The 17,493-nt window shown below is 42.2% G+C and overlaps 1 pseudogene; it reads left to right on the plus strand.

The window, feature by feature from the left end:
- Nucleotides 1-1,642: 1,642 nt before the first annotated feature.
- Nucleotides 1,643-11,428, plus strand: LOC113261924 (interferon-gamma-inducible GTPase 10-like; annotated as a pseudogene).
- The last annotated feature ends 6,065 nt before the right edge of the window (nt 11,429-17,493 follow it).

A 17,493-nucleotide genomic window follows, 5' to 3' on the forward strand; every position in this document is an offset into this window, starting at 1 on the left:
GAGCTGGTGAGTGAGCAAACTGTGCTCCTGCAATGATGGGATAGTACTGGCTTTGTGTTTGGAGGGTTGAGGTGTAGTTTTGACTGGTAGAGAACTAAGATTTCATCCAGCTTCTCATGCCATCCTCTTTAGAGAAGAGAGCACCATAGTCTGAAAATGCTTCTTTTTCTTTTTCTTCTTTTTTTTTTTAAATGAGAAAGTTGTAGAAAAATTTGGAATAAGTGGAATGTTTACTGAGTATCTCCAGTTGGAAACTATGCTATGTTGTCATGCTATCCATCCTTCCAGCCTGTAGAGCCATTTCAATACTCTGGGAGCTTTGATCATTGGTAGCAAGGCAAAATAAGTCTTTTGTTGGGCATATTTTTCATCTACTTAGGCTATAACAAAATATAACAGATGGCTGGCTTAGGAATACAAATATATTACTCATAGTTCTAGATAACAGGAAGGTCCAGGTCAAGTCACTTGTCAAGTCAGTGTTTGGTGAGAGATCACGTCTGAGGTGGACATTTTTTCCTGTCACTTCACGTGGCAATAGGGGCAAGCTAGCTCTCTTGGTTCTCTTAAAGGGCACTAATTCATTCATAATGGCTCTTCCCTCCCAGCTAAGGCAACATCCACATGCCCACGTACTAATATCATAATTTAGAGCTGGCACTTCATCTATGAAATTTGTGGAGGACAAAAACATTCAGTCCATAGCAGTTGTATAGATAAAATCTGTCTGTGGAGGTTCAATTGACTTACCACCCTCATCTTAGAATACAGCACTCTTCCCCCCACTTAAATATTCATTTCATTGTTCTTGAAGTATGAATGTCTCTTTTTGGGGGATTCTTCATTCAATGGGTAATATCATCTGCTTGGTTCCTTTGTTAGTAATTAGTTCAATAAAATCCTTAATGCATATTCATTTTATATTTATTTGAGAGTCATGATTTTCCCTCTTTTGAAAATTGTCCTTGCAGGACATGCAGGATGGGGAGAGCATGGAACACACTCCTCTTGGTAAAAGCACATTGGTAGCTTCTGAGACAAACTTATGGTATAAATATTTTTAAAATCACAGTTTCCTCACTCAGTGGATGGTAAGAGGCCCCATCAGTAAGGTAGTAATGACTTTCTTGAACTGCCACGATATAATCAGGTACCAATGTTTCAAACTGCAGAACTGACTCAGTAAAATTAGAGCTCTTATTTACTTCTTCTGTCGCTTCCTGCCACATGTTCTAAATCCCACCCAAATTCTCCCATTAGCTGAGGTAAACGGACATTAAGCTTGCGTGGGGCAATTATTACCACAAGGACTATGTGCTCGGCTATTCCCTTTATGGAACACACATCCTGGTGGGCTTTGCTCAGCCTCTAGGCTCTCCCACAAGACAAGTCCTGTCCCTATTTGCTGCAGGGGAATGGGAAGAGAGCTATGTCTACAGTTCTACTGTGTTCCCCAATGTGCTGGCCTGACTGATTTTTCCTACAGAATGGAAAGGCTTTGGACTCTGTATTGAGGTTTCAAGAAAGTGAAGACGGTCTGCATTAGTTTCTCATTGCTGAGTAGGAAATTAACACACACTTAGTGGGTTAACACAACAACATATATTTATTTACTTCAAGGTCTAGAAGGGAGGTGTGCAAAATGAATCTTAAAAGAGGTAAAATCAGGGTATCAGTGCAGATGGTTCCTTCAGGAAGCTCCAGGAGACAATCCATTTCTTTGTTTTCTCCTTTTAGAAGGTGTCTGAATTCCGTAGTTTGTGGTCCTTCGTACATCTTACATCTTTCTGGATTTTCACTCCAAACTCTGTTTCCAACATCTCATCTCCTTTTCTGTGTCCTGCCTTGCCTCCTTCGTATGAGTTCCCCTGTGACTATCTCATCACATTAATCAGTAAGGCAGGGGGATCCTCTCTTCAGAAAACCTTGCTAGAATTCAAGCAACCCATTAAGAGGCCAATCTACAAGATGTGGCTAACATAACTCAGGATGTCACTTGTGGAAGCAGAGAACACTCCTCTGCATATGGCTGTGTTTGGGGAATCTGGAACTGGGAAGTCCAGTTTCATCAATGCCCTGTGAGGTCATACTCATGAAGAGGAGCATTCTGCTACTGTTGGAGTTTTGGAGACCACCATGAAGAAACACCCCTGTGAACATCCAAAAGCTCCCAATGTGACCTTCAGAGACCTGGAACTGGAACCCCCAATTTCTTTCTACACACATATCTGGAAATGGTGGCATTTGCTAACTATTACTACTTTATTATCATTTCCTCCTTATGTTTTAATTTTAATGGTGGTTAGCTGGCCCCCAAAATTAGAAACCTAGGCAAGAAATTCCACTTGTTAGACTCAAGGTGGACAATGATTTATATAATGAAGGGAAAAACAACCATATCCTTCAAAAAGGACAGAGTTCTTCAGTAGATATGAGACAATTCCCTGGCTACTCTCAGCAACATGGGAGTGCCTGAGCCATGCATTTCCTTGGCCTCCAACTTTGACATAAATGACTTTGATTTCCCAAGCCTGGAGAAGGATCCCCCTGTCCATAAGCTCTACACCTTGTACTGCTTTTGCCCAATTTGTCTGATGCTTCCACTGGGATGAAGGGAGGTTTCCTCATCTGAAAAGATCTGGCTGGATGTCCTGAAATCACTGGCTTCCACTTTCCTCCCCTTAATGGCCTGCTTCTGCGACTTTGATTTGCCCTAGTAGAAGTACTTGAATCTTTATGAGAGCCATTTTAACTTGGATGTGAAGTCAGACAAAGGGATTGCCAGGAAGAAGACATGTCTGTGGAGAAGATCAAAAGTTTCACCAGTCCTGGGGAGGGAGTTAAGATGGCGGAGGAGTAGGAGATACCGTTTTCAGCCAGTCCTCCGAGTCGAGCTGGATAGGTACCAGACCAGCCTAAACAACCACGGAACCAGCCTGAGACGCAGGAAGATGCATCTGGATCTCTACAAATGAACATCTCCAGCGCTGAGTATTGAGGTACGAAGCAGGGAGCCATGAAACCGTGCACAGATATCGGAAGATAAACGGAAGGGGGAGGGAGCCGCCGCGTTCGGGTGCCGGGAAGCGGTAGCCACTTGCACAGGAGAGCGGGCGGGGCTCACGGACGGCACCCGCAAAACAGCAGACTGAGACCGTGAGCCAGGTGCGCACGCCACCAGGCATCTCGCGGAACACCGGAATCCCGGTGCGCTCACTGGATCCAGACTGAGACCGGGAGATCCGGGAGCGCGTGGGGCGGCTGGCGGCTGGCGGCATTAGAAACACAAAGGACAGAGACACGCCGGCCCTGGAAGTGAGGGCTGAGACGCCGGGTGTGGGGCGCACATCCCGGGACGCTGCAGGGTTGAGCAGCACCAACAGAAACAGAGTTAAAGTGGCCAGAACATTAGTAGAGAATGGGCCGCAATCCTTCTGTTCCGTGACAGAGGCTGAAATTTGGCCGCTGCTGCTCTGACTCTCAGAAGAGACACAGCAAACCACCAGGGAAAGCCGCCAGAGAACAAAAGCCTGGAAATACCGGCTCAGGGAGTGCCCATCCCCATCCCCCCTCACAGGGGACATGGAGACTCTACCCAAACAGGGCTGCCTGAGTATTGGCGCGGCAGGCCCCTCCCCCAGAAGGCAGGCTGAAAAATCAAGAAGCCCACAACCCGGGCGCCTGGGTGGCGCAGTCATTGAGCGCCTGCCTTTGGCTTAGGGCGTGATCCCGGCGTTCCGGAAAGGAGTTCCTCACCGGGCTCCTCCGCTGGGAGCCTGCTTCTTCCTCTCTCACTCTCCTGCTTCTGTTCCCTCTCTCGCTGGTTGGCTGCCACATAAATAAATAAATAAAATCTTTAAAGAAGAAGCCCACATCCCTAAGATCCCTATAAAACAAGGGGCACGGCCTGGGACCCAGTCAATAATTTGGGCTCTAGAAACCCCGCAACCTCTCTTCATCAGAATGACAAGAAGGAGAAGCCCCCCCCCAGCAAAGAAAAGACAGTGAGTCTGTGGCCTCTGCCACAGAAATAATGGATATGGATGTAACCAAATTATCAGAAATGGAATTCAGAGTAACGATGTCAAAATGATGAGTAGAATTGAAAAAACTATTAACGAAAAGGTTACTGAGAATATAGAATCCCTAAGGACAGAAATGAGAGCGAATCTGACAGAAATTAAAACTTCTATGAGCCAAATGCAGGTAAAACTAGAGGCTCTGATGGCCAGGGTCGCAGAAGCAGAGGAACGGGTTAGTGAATTGGAGGATGGGTTAATAGAGGAAAAAATGAAAATAGAAGATGGTCTTAAAAAAATCCACACCCACGAATGTAGGTTACGGGAGATTACTGACTCAGTGAAACGATCCAATGTTAGAATCATCGGCATCCCCGAGGGGGTGGAGAAAAACAGAGGTCTAGAAGAGATATTTGAACAAATTGTAGCTGAAAACTTCCCTAATCTAGCAAGGGAAACAAACATTCGTGTCCAAGAGGCAGAGAGGACCCCTCCCAAGCTCAACCACAACAAACCTATGCCACGTCACGTCATAGTGCATTTCGCAAATATTAGATGCAAGGATACAGTATTGAAAGCGGCCAGGGCAAAGAAATTTCTCACGTACCAAGGCAAAGGCATCAGAATTACGTCAGACCTGTCTACACAGACCTGGAATGAGAGAAAGGGTTGGGGGTGCATTTTTAAAGCTCTTTCAGAGAAAAACATGCAGCCAAGGATCCTTTATCCAGCAAGGCTGTCATTCAGAATTGATGGAGAAATAAAGACATTTCAGAATCGCCAGTCACTAACCAATTTTGTCACCACGAAACCAGCCCTACAGGAGATATTACGGGGGGTTCTATAAAAGTCAAAAGGCCCTAAGAGTGATACAGAACAGAAAGTCACAGCCAATACAAACAAAGACTTTACTGGCAACATGGCGACATTAAAATCATATCTCTCAGTAATCAGTCTTAATGTAAATGGTTTGAACCATCCCATAAACGCCACAGGGTTGCAGATTGGATAAAAAGACATGACCCATCCATTTGCTGTCTACAAGAGACTCATTTCGAACCCAAAGATGCATTCAGACTGAGAGTAAGGGGATGGAGTACCATCTTTCACGCAAATGGACCTCAAAAGAAAGCTGGGGTAGCAATTCTCATATCAGATAAATTGGATTTTAAACTACAGACTATAGTTAGAGACGCAGAAGGGCACTATATTATTCTTAAGGGAAGTATTCAACAAGTGGATATGACAATTATAAATATATATGCCCCCAACAGGGGAGCAGCAAGATACACAAGCCAACTCTTAACCAAAATAAAGAGACATATAAATAAAAATACATTAATAGTAGGGGACCTCAACACTCCACTATCAGAAATAGACAGAACACCCTGGCAAAAACTAAGCAAAGAATCAAAGGCTTTGAATGCCATACTCGACGAGTTGGACCTCATAGATATATATAGAACACTACACCCCAGAACCAAAGAATACTCATTCTATTCTAATGCCCATGGAACATTCTCAAGAATAGCCCATGTTCTGGGACACAAAACAGGTCTCAACCGATACCAAAAGATTGAAATTATCCCCTGCATATTCTCAGACCACAATGCTCTGAAATTGGAACTCAACCACAAGGAAAAATTTGGAAGAAACTCAAACACTTGGAGACTAAGAACCATCCTGCTCAGGAATGACTCAATAAACCAGGAAATCAACAATCAAATTAAACAATTTATGGAGACCAATGAGAATGAAAATACAACAGTCCAAAACCTATGGGATACTGCAAAGGCAGTCCTAAGGGGGAAATACATAGCCACCCAAGCCTCACTCAAAAGAATAGAAACATCTAAAATGCAGTTTTTATATTCTCACCTCAAGAAGCTGGAACAGCAACAGAGGGACAGGCCTAATCCATGCACGAGGAAGCAGTTGACCAAACTTAGAGCTGAAATCAATCAAGCAGAAACCAGAAGTACAGTAGAGCAGATCAACAGGACTAGAAGCTGGTTCTTGGAGAGAATCAATAAAACTGACAGACTACTGGCAAGACTTATCCAAAAGGAAAGAGAAAGGACCCAGATTATTAAAATTATGAATGAAAAAGGAGAGGTCACAATGAACACCATTGAAATTGGAAGGATTATTAGAAATTTTTATCAACAGCTATATGCCAATAAACTAAGCAATCATGAAGAGATGGAATCCTTCCTGGAAACCTATAAACTACCAAGATTGAAACCGGAAGAAATTGATTCCTTAAACAGGCCAATTAATTATGAAGAAATTGAGTCAGTGATAAACAACCTTCCAAATAACAAAACTCCAGGCCTGGACGGTTTTCCTGGGGAATTCTACCAAACATTCAAAGAAGAAATAATACCTATTCTCCTAAAGCTATTTCAAAAAATAGAAACAGAAGGAAAGCTACCAAACTCATTCTATGAGGCCAATATTACCTTGATCCCCAAACCAGGCAAAGACCCCCTCAAAAAGGAGAATTACAGACCGATTTCCCTAATGAATATGGACGCCAAAATCCTCAACAAGATACTTGCTAATAGAATCCAACAGTACATTAAAAGGATTATCCACCACGATCAAGTGGGATTCCTACCTGGGATGCAAGCGTGGTTCAATATTCGCAAATCAATCAGCGTGATACATCATATCAACAAGAAAAGACTCAGGAACCATATGATCCTCTCAATCGATGCCGAAAAAGCATTTGACAAAATACAGCATCCTTTCCTGATTAAAACCCTTCAGAGTGTAGGAATAGAAGGTACATTTCTCAATCTCATAAAAGCCATCTATGAAAAGCCTACTGCAAATATTATTCTCAATGGGGAAAAGCTGGAAGCCTTTCCCTTAAGATCAGGAACTCAACAAGGATGCCCACTCTCGCCACTATTATTCAACATAGTACTAGAAGTCCTTGCAACAGCAATCAGACGACAAAAAGGGATCAAAGGTATTCAAATTGGCAAAGAAGAAGTCAAAATGTCTCTCTTTGCAGATGACATGATACTCTATATGGAAAACCCAAAAGAAGCCACTCCCAAACTATTAGAAGTTATAGAGCAATTCAGTAACGTGGCAGGATACAAAATCAATGCTCAGAAATCAGTTGCATTTCTATACACGAATAACGAGACCGAAGAAAGAGAAATTAGGGAATCCATCCCATTTACAATAGCACCAAAAACCATACGTTACCTTGGAATTAACTTAACCAGAGACGTAAAGGACCTATATTCTAGAAACTATAAATCACTCTTGAAAGACATTGAGGAAGACATAAAAAGATGGAAAGATATTCCATGCTCATGGATCGGAAGAATTAACATAGTTAAAATGTCCATGCTACCCAGAGCAATCTACACTTTCAATGCTATCCCGATCAAAATACCAAGGACATTTTTCAAAGAACTGGAACAAACAGTCCTTAAATTTGTATGGAAACAGAAAAGGCCCCGAATCTCCAAGGAACTGTTGAAAAGGAAAAACAAAGCTGGGGGCATCACAATGCCGGATTTCGAGCTGTACTACAAAGCTGTGATCACAAAGACAGCATGGTACTGGCACAAAAACAGACACATAGACCAATGGAACAGAATAGAGAGCCCAGAAATGGACCCTCGGCTCTTTGGGCAACTAATATTTGATAAAGCAGGAAAAAACATCCGGTGGGAAAAAGACAGTCTCTTCAATAAATGGTGCTGGAGAAATTGGACAGCTACATGCAAAAGAATGAAACGACCACTATCTCACACCATACACAAAAATAAACTCCAAATGGATGAAAGACCTCGATGTGAGACAGGAATCCATCAAAATTCTAGAGGAGAACATAGGCAACAACCTCTACGACATCGGCCAAAGCAACCTTTTTCATGACACATCCCCAAAGGCAAGAGAAACAAAAGATAAAATGAATTTATGGGACTTCATCAAGATTAAAAGTTTCTGCACATCCAAGGAAACAGTCAGAAAAACTAAGAGGCAGCCCACGGAATGGGAGAATATATTTGCAAATGACACTACAGATAAAGGACTGGTATCCAAGATCTACAAAGAACTTCTCAAACTCAACACACGAGAAACAAATAAACAAATCAAAAAATGGGCAGAAGATATGAACAGACACTTTTCCAATGAAGACATACAAATGGCTAACAGATACATGAAAAAATGTTCAAAATCATTAGCCATCAAGGAAATTCAAATCAAAACCACACTGAGATACCACCTTACGCCAGTTAGAATGGCAAAAATAGACAGGGCAAGAAACAACAATTGTTGGAGAGGATGTGGAGAAAGGGGATCCCTCCTACATTGTTGGTGGGAATGCAAATTGGTACAGCCCCTCTGGAAAACAGTGTGGAGGTCCCTTAAAAAGTTAAAAATTGAGGTACCCTATGATCCAGCCATTGCACTACTGGGTATTTACCCCAAAGATACAGACGTAGTGAAGAGAAGGGCCATATGCACCCCAATGTTCATAGCAGCAATGTCCACAATAGCTAAATCATGGAAGGAGCCGAGATGCCCTTCAACAGATGACTGGAATAAGAAGTTGTGGTCCATATATACGATGGAATATTACTCAGCTATCAGACAGAACGAGTTCTCAACATTTGCTACAACATGGACAGCACTGGAGGAGATAATGCTAAGTGAAATAAGTCAAGCAGAGAAAGACAACTATCATATGATTTCTCTCATCTATGGAACATAAGAACTAGGATGATCGGTAGGGGAAGAAAGGGATAAAGAAAGGGGGGTAATCAGAAGGGGGAATGAAACATGAGATACTATGGACTATGAGAAACAAACTGAGGACTTCAGAGGGGAGGGGGGTGGGGGAATGGGATAGACCGGTGATGGGTAGTAACGAGGGCACGTATTGCATGGTGCACTGGGTGTTATACACAACTAATGAATCATCGAGCCTTACATCGGAAACCGGGGATGTACTGTATGGTGACTAACATAATATAATAAAAAATCATTAAAAAAATAAAATGAAATAAAATAAAAAATAAAAAATTTTGAGAAGACATCAAAAAAAAATAAAGACATTTAATTGTATTTACAAAAAAATAAATAAATAAAAAAATAAAAAAATAAAAAAAGATATATGCAAAAAAAAAAAAAGAAGTTTCACCACTCCTTGAATCTGTGGTTACTTCTGAAGAATGACTGCGTAACAGTTGAGGTCATGAAGTGTGCTGAAGGGCATTGCTTGATGAATGGAAGCTTCCCATCCACTCTCTCCCAGTTTTTGAAGATCTACTTTCTACATTTGAAATATACTTGAATTCATGAATACAGTGGCCAGCGATGCTAAAATTCTCTTGCATAAGACTTTAGAGAGACAATGGCATGGCAATCTGAGAAAAGTGAAGAAGTGTTACTTCTCTACACAACGAAGATTACCAATTGGCAGTATGGTGAGATTGTTAGGGTCAAAGGCTTTGACTTACAATCCAGTTGTCTTCATTCATTCACTTTCTCACCTGTTCATTCGGCATTAATTAAATCGTCACAATATGTGAAAATCTAGAGCTCCTTTGGCAGTCCTCAGCCATTGCCTGAGTACTTTCCAAACGAGCACCAGGGATACTGCAGTGAATAAAAGGAACCAAGTCCCTGCCCACATGAGCCTCCCTATTAGGGGAGAAATACAAGAAATAGTGGAGAAATGAAAAGGTGACATGGAGTCTGGGGGTGGTGGTCCTATGAAGAAGAATAAAGAAGTGTAAGCAGAAAGGGAGGATATTTCAAATTATTGGTCAAGGAAGGCCTCTCTGAAGACTTGACAGTTGAGCAGAAATATAAAATATGCATATATGTAGGATTAGTGTTGCTGGTGGAGGGAACAGAAAATGCCAAGGTCTTGAAATTGCAAGGAGCTTGCCATATCCATTGATTACCCGGGGGGATCCTGGGGTGCAGTATGCAGTAGTGTGCACAGTAGGAAAATGGTAGGAAAGGAAGGCTTACAAGTAATCAGGGATGAGGTGATGTAGAACACTGGATGGCATGGTATTTGCTTTAGAAGTTATTCTAACTATGATGGAAACCACTGAAGGGAGGCTTTGGAAGGAGTTTGGCAGATAGATGATCGTGGGGCCTGATGGGGCAGGCCTAGAGAACTTAAATATGCTTATTTAGCTGTTCAGTGAAAGAAGGCAGTGGTTTGGTCAAGTGAGAGACACAGAGGGTGTGAAAAGAGACTGGACTCAGGATATACTTTGAATATAGCCCTGCCAGGTCGTTGATGTGCTGGAGGAAGATATCGAAGGGAGGATATAAGAATCACATGCTGGATTTCTCCTGAGCATCTGAGTGAAGCGAAGTGCCTATCAAAGTGATGGGGAAGACTCTAGGAGAGCAGCCCTGAGGGTCAGGGTGAAGCAGAGGTGTCAAGAATCAAGAGCTCAGTAATAGAACTATGAGACTTGAGGTGTTTGAACTCAGAGAGGAGATGCCTTGTGGACAGGTGCATATTTGTCTCAGGGTGAACAGCATGGCTGTGCAGCTTTCAAGCTTTCCGACCTATGGCATATCACTCAAAAGCATTTCCCTTTATTCTCAAAACGGGGATTGACTCACTCAGAGACCTTGTGGGGATACAAAGTCCTAAGGCAATTTAACATTTACATAAAAGAAGTATGGGACAGTGAAAGTGCTCCATGGAGACACTGGAATTATTAGGAGGCACAACACAGGTAAATTAACTTGGGAGAGAGAAATTTGTCATCACAAACCTTCTATCCAAGGAACATCTGGGTTGATTTGTTTACCACCCCACCACCCCAAATTTGTGTCCACTTTTCCAGTAACGTTCTTGACAAGAACTTTCTTTCTCAACTGAATTGCCTTAGCAAGTTGCCAAAAGTTGTTTAATCATATGTAGGTCAATTTCTGTCATCTCTATTCTGTTCCGTTGTTGTGTGCATCTATTCTTTCTTCAGTACCACAATGTTCCAATTATGCTGATTTTCTAGGAAATCTTAGAATGGGGTAAGAATAGGGTGTGAATGAACCATGAGAGACCATGGGCTCTGGGAAACAAACTGAGGGCGTCAGAGGGGTGGGGGTGGGGGAATAGGATAGGCTGGTGATGGGTATTAAGGAGGGCACATATTGCATGGTGCACTGGGTGTTACATGCAAGTAACGAATCATGGAACTTTACATCAAAAACTAGGGGTGTACTGTATGGTGACTAACATAATATAATAAAAAAATATTAAAGAAAAAGAATAGGGTGTGAGCCTTCAAACTTTATTCTTTTTATTTTCATAATTGCTTTTTCTCTTACGTTTCCATTGTTTTTCCTAGATATTTTTGGAAAGAGCTTGTCCGTACGTAGGAACAAAGCTTTTGGGATTTTGATTGGGATTGTTTAGAATCTATAGATCTAATTGGGAAAAACTGATCTCATCACATTAGTGATGCTTTCAATCTATGAACACAGTTTGTATTTTCTTGTATTTGAAACATCTTTTATTTCTTTTTTTTTTCAAGGTACATATGATGTTTTTATTTTTTATTGAAAAAATACATATTGTATCATTATTTAAAAAAATTTTTTTGACTTGAATCTTGGGCAAAAAGAATTGCTTATTATTGTGGGTTTCTGTTGTTGTTTTTTTTTTTAATAATGATTTTTTATTATATTATGTTAGTCACCATACAGTACATCCCCACTTTTCGATGTAAGGCTCGATGATTCATTAGTTGTGTATAACACCCAGTGCACCATGCAATATGTGCCCTCCTTACTACCCATCACCGGTCTATCCCATTCCCCCACCCCCCCTCCCCTCTGTAGCCCTCAGTTTGTTTCTCATAGTCCATAGTCTCTCATGTTTCATTCCCCCTTCTGATTACCTCCCCTTTCTTTATCCCTTTCTTCCCCTACTGATCATTCTAGTTCTTATGTTCCATAGATGAGAGAAATCATATGATAGTTGTCTTTCTCTGCTTGACTTATTTCACTAAGCATTATCTCCTCCAGTGCCGTCCATGTTGTAGCAAATGTTGAGAACTCATTCTTTCTGATTGCTGAGTAATATTCCATTGTATATATGGACCACAACTTCTTAATCCAGTCATCTGTTGCAGGGCATCTCGGCTCCTTCCACGATTTAGCTATTGTGGACATTGCTGCTATGAACATTGGGGTGCATATGGCCCTTCTCTTCACTACGTCTGTATCTTTGGGGTAAACACCCAGTAGTGCAATGGCTGGATCATAGGGTACCTCAATTTTTAACTTTTTAAGGGACCTCCACACTGTTTTCCAGAGGGGCTGTACCAACTTGCATTCCCACCAACAATGTAGGAGGGATCCCCTTTCTCCACATCCTCTCCAACATTTGTTGTTTCTTGCCTTGTCTATTTTTGCCATTCTAACTGGCGTAAGGTGGTATCTCAGTGTGGTTTTGATTTGAATTTCCTTGATGGCTAATGATTTTGAACATTTTTTCATGTGTCTGTTAGCCATTTGTATGTCTTCATTGGAAAAGTGTCTGTTCATATCTTCTGCCCATTTTTTGATTTGTTTATTTGTTTCTCGTGTGTTGAGTTTGAGAAGTTCTTTGTAGATCTTGGATACCAGTCCTTTATCTGTAGTGTCATTTGCAAATATATTCTCCCATTCCGTGGGCTGCCTCTTAGTTTTTCTGACTGTTTCCTTGGCTGTGCAGAAACTTTTAATCTTGATGAAGTCCCATAAATTCATTTTATCTTTTGTGAAACATCTTTTATTTCTTACATCAGATTTTGTAGTTTTCAGTGTATAGCTCCTGCTCATATTTTGTTGTTTATACCTAAGTATTTCGTTTAGTTTGCTTTAGTGTAGTTTTATTGAAAAAAATTCAAATTTTAATTTTTGATTACCAGAATACAGGACTACTTTTGTAAAGTGGCCTTGCGTTTTGTGACATTTCCACCAACTTATTTGTTTAGGAGCTTTTTATGGATTTGTTGGGATTTTTTAATGAAAAAATTATGTCTCCTTTGACCAGAGGTAGTTCTGTTTCTTCCTTTCCAGTAAGTATACCTTTCTTTTATTCTTATTTCACGAAGTGGGACTTCAAGTAGCATATAGTATAGATTGGTGAGAGAGGATATTCTTGTCTTGTTCTTGTTGCTAGGAGAAAGCAGTTAGTCTTTTAATAGCATGACTAAGAATGATATTAGCTGTAGGGTTTTTGTTAGTTCATTTGTTAAAATGAATGGTGTTCATTAGGTTAAAGAAGTTCTATTCTTAGCTTACTGAAAGTTTTTTTTTTTTAAAGATTTATTTATTTTTAGAGAAAGAGTGTGTGTGTGTGTGTGGGAGGGGATAGTGGGAGAGGGAGAGAAACAGACTCCCCGCTGAGAGGGGACCCCCCCCCCCATGAGGGCTTGATCCCAGGACACAGAGATCATGACCTGAACCCAAATCAAGAGCCAGACTCTCAACCAACTGAGCCACCCAGGCACCCCTGAAAGTTTTTTTTTTTTTAAATAGTAAATGGTTGTTAAGTATTATTGAAATGTTTTTCTGCATCTATTGAGTTGTTACAGGTTATTTCTTATTGCATCTGTTAATCCTGTGTATTAGAGTGATTGATTTTTTCCACTGTTCGAAGAGCTTTGCATTCCTGGAGAGAATCTCACTTGGTTGTGATGTATCCTCCTTGTTACATAGTGCTGTAGTTGCATTGCCAAGTTTTATGAATACTGCTGTGCTTATATCGATAGGGATTGCTTCTTTAGTCTTCTGTTGTAGTTTTGTTTTATAGTCTTTGATTTGGCATTGGGGTGTACTGGCCTCATGAAATGAGTTAGAAGGTGTGCCTTCCTCTTCTGGAAGACCTTTGTAGAATTAGTATTATTTCTTCTTTAAATGTTTGGTAGAATTTACTAGTAAAAATATAGACCTGGAATTTTTTCTTCTTTTTCCCTTCCTCCTTTCCTTCTTTCATTCCTTCCTTCCATCCTTCCTTCCTTCTCTCTTCTGTTTTGGAAAAATTTAAATTAATAGATGCAGGACTGTTAACTGTTTCTTTTGCTTGTCAGTTTTGGTAGTTTGTGTCTTTAAAAAGGATTTAGTCCATTTTGTGAAAGTTGTTCAATTTGTGAGCACAGAGCTCTTAGTATTCCTTATTATTCCTTTTAATGTCCATGGGAACAGTACTGATCTCCCATGTTTCATTTATTATGTTGATAATTTTTGTCTTCTCTCTTTGTTTTGCTCAGTCTGACTAGAAGTTTATCAAATTCATTGATCATTTTAAGCAGTTGACCTTCTCATGTTGATTTGTAAATTTTGATACAGTAATATTAACTCATTGTGTTATATTACTTTCCAGTATACAATATAGTGATACAACAGTTCCATACATTTCTAGTGATCATCACAAGTGCATTCCTTAATCCCCATCACCTATTTGACTTCTCTCCTGATCTAGCTGCTTGGCATGCATTAGCTGCAGTGGTGGGGGCCTCGTGGGGGCCAGTGGTGGAAATGAGGGGGGAAGCTGTGGCTGAGCATGCAGAGGCTGGGTATCGAGTGAGACAGCCTCTTGGGGTGCACAGCAGCTAGAGAGGGCACACGTAGCCTATCTAAATTTGCACTGAGCTGCCACTCCTAGACCAGTTCCCCCAAGATCAATGGTTGTTGAGGGCATAGTTGCGTTAGTGGCACCAGCCAGGGATTGATTCAGTGTTTGGCAGCGGCAGTGGCCAGGAGCACACCACATGTGTGCATCGTGTAGGTGGGGTGCATGTGGCATTAGCAATGTTTGCACTAGGCTTCGCGGTGCACACTGGCAGCAGGTCAGGTAGCCAGTGTCTGCACAGCATCTCTCCAGCAGGTGGCTCTGTGCCTATGCTGAGGGCCAGGGGACAAAAATGGCACTTGTCCACTCCTTTATTCCTGGAGAAGTCCCCCAACAGTCTCTAAAATCCTGATAAACACATCTCCCTTCTGTTTACCCCAGACATTGTGCAAACTGTGGATTCTGTGTTGCCTCTCTGCTGGCTGTTGTCTCTTTAAAGGTAGGGACCCATCTTTCACTTGCCCTCCTGGCTTACCCAGTGTTGAGTCAGCTGAGTTTTAAAGTAGCAGCTCAGAAGGGGGAATGAAGCATGAGAGACTATGGACTATGAGAAACAAACTGAGGTCCTCAGAGGGGCGGGGGGTGGGGGAATGGGATAGACTGGTGATGGGTAGTAAGGAGGGCACGTATTGCATGGTGCACTGGGTGTTATACGCAACTAATGGATCATCGAACTTTACATTGGAAACCGGGGATGTACTGTATGGTGACTAACATAATATAATAAAAAAAATTAAAATAAATAAAATAAAATAAAATAAAAAGTAGCAGCTCCCAAGTCCTGCTGGTTGTACAAACTTATGGAATCCAGTCCCTCTGGATTTCAAGGCCACATATTATGGGGGTTTGTTTTCCCTTGTGTGGGCTCCCTGGAGTTTCCCCTCTCTGCTCTGGCACAATAGACTCTCCATAGTTAATCATATAGAGGTGGCCACATCCAAAATAGAAGGAAGGGCAGAGATGCAGTCAAGAATAAAATTCCCAGTGACACTAACCACAAACCTGAAGGACACCATGAACATAGAGAAGGAAGAGGAATAGACCCCACACCAGGCACCCCAACATGGGGGCCCTGCACGGGGAAGACGAGTCCCCACAACATTTGCTTTGAAGCCAATGGGGCTTAAGGTCAGGAGTTTTTATAATCAGTGGTGCTTAACACCAGGTACTTGAAAAATCAACAGACTCAGCTCTGGGTGAGTCAGAGGGCCATTGGAAACTGACCCCAGACTTTTAAGAAACAGCATAAACAAACAACCTGGGGTAACTGGGTGATGGGCGTTAAGTGCGGCACATGATGTGATGAGCACTGGGTGTTATATGCAGCTAATGAATCATTGAACACTACACCAAATTCTAATGATGTGCTATATGTTGGTTAGTTGAAATTAAATAAAAACAAAAAAACCCCCAAACAACCCTGTTGAGAAACAGAGGTCTCTAAAGCCCCTGGGGTATACAGGAAGGAGATTCATTTACTAATATCAGAATGTGCACTGGAAGGACAGGCATCTTTAGGAGGCTTCTCCAAGAACAAACAAGCTGGTGAGTGCCGTTTCTCTCCCCATCCCATCCTAGTTACCAGAACACCTGAAGGAACCAGCATGAACAATTTTCACAGAGCTTGCTAACACTATGTGACCCATCCCCACATTCTCCAGTGTACCCTCCCTATCCAACATGTCCCATTTGTGCAGGAGTCCCTCCAAAGCATCTCCGGACAGGTCTCATCCTTCACGTAGCCCTGGTAGGGACCAGAGAACAGCACTTACCTTAACACTGTGCACCTCACCTCCATGTATTCTAGTGGACTTGCCTCAATCAATCCACCCCACTCTGCAGGAGTCCCTCTAAAGCAGTTCCTGTTGAATCTCATTCTGCAAGCTGCCCCAACAGTGCACTGCTCCACTCCAGAGTGACTTTAACTCCATGGAGAAGGGACGATAACCACACATACAAGTTCAAATACAGCCCTGGCAGTGGGCTGGGGACAGACATCTGATCTGCCTTCCAGTCCAGCCCACTAAGAAAAACCTCACTGGGGGCAGCGTAAGGGGAAAGCCCTGTATTGGGGGGGCTACCTCAACCCTAAGGCAGACTGGGGGCAGACATCTGGTCTGACCGCAGCCACAGAGAACAACTAAAGCATCAGGGGACAACATATGGAGAATGCCCCTGGTGTTTGGTGTGACAATAGTCCTGGTTCTCTTCAAGGTTGTCTCCACTGGCCCAGTAGGGGCAGCCCCTTCTTCATATTGCCCCACTCCCCGCAGGGCATTGATGAAGCTGGACTTCCCTGTCCCAGACTCCCCGGTCACAGCAATGTTCAGAGGGGCATTGTCAATGTCTCTCAATGCTTTACCAATTGTAGAAACCACTCTCTGAAGGTTCTCTGTCTCCAGGTGTGATTGAATCTCCTTGATGGTTTCCTGAGAGACAATTTTGCTTTCTAGCTTGAATTCCTTAAAAAACTTGTCAAAGCTGGAGGCCAAACCACCACCCTCTATATGAGAGGGTGTGGAAGAGGAGGACTGGCCCATGGGTCAAGCAGTAGAGGGCACTATGGGGAGGAGAGAAGAGGGAAGGAAAAAGAGTTATTACAACAAGGGGTGGTCTGGGCTGTGCTGTTAGGGACAGGTATAAGATCCATCCTGACTGCAACATTGTATCCAGGAGCCTTTCTCTTTCTGTCTAGGCATTGTATGGACTTCTGACCTGGATGTAAAGTTTTCCCTTGCTCAGGCTCTTCCCTTTTCTTGGAAAGCCCTTCTTCTTTAAGATAGTCTTTATTCTTCCAGACTAATTTCTAAGCCTGATTCTTCTACCCAAACTTTCTTGCCCACGTTA

Source organism: Ursus arctos, unplaced genomic scaffold (genome assembly GCF_023065955.2).
Source record: "Ursus arctos isolate Adak ecotype North America unplaced genomic scaffold, UrsArc2.0 scaffold_5, whole genome shotgun sequence".
NCBI lineage: Eukaryota > Metazoa > Chordata > Mammalia > Carnivora > Ursidae > Ursus > Ursus arctos.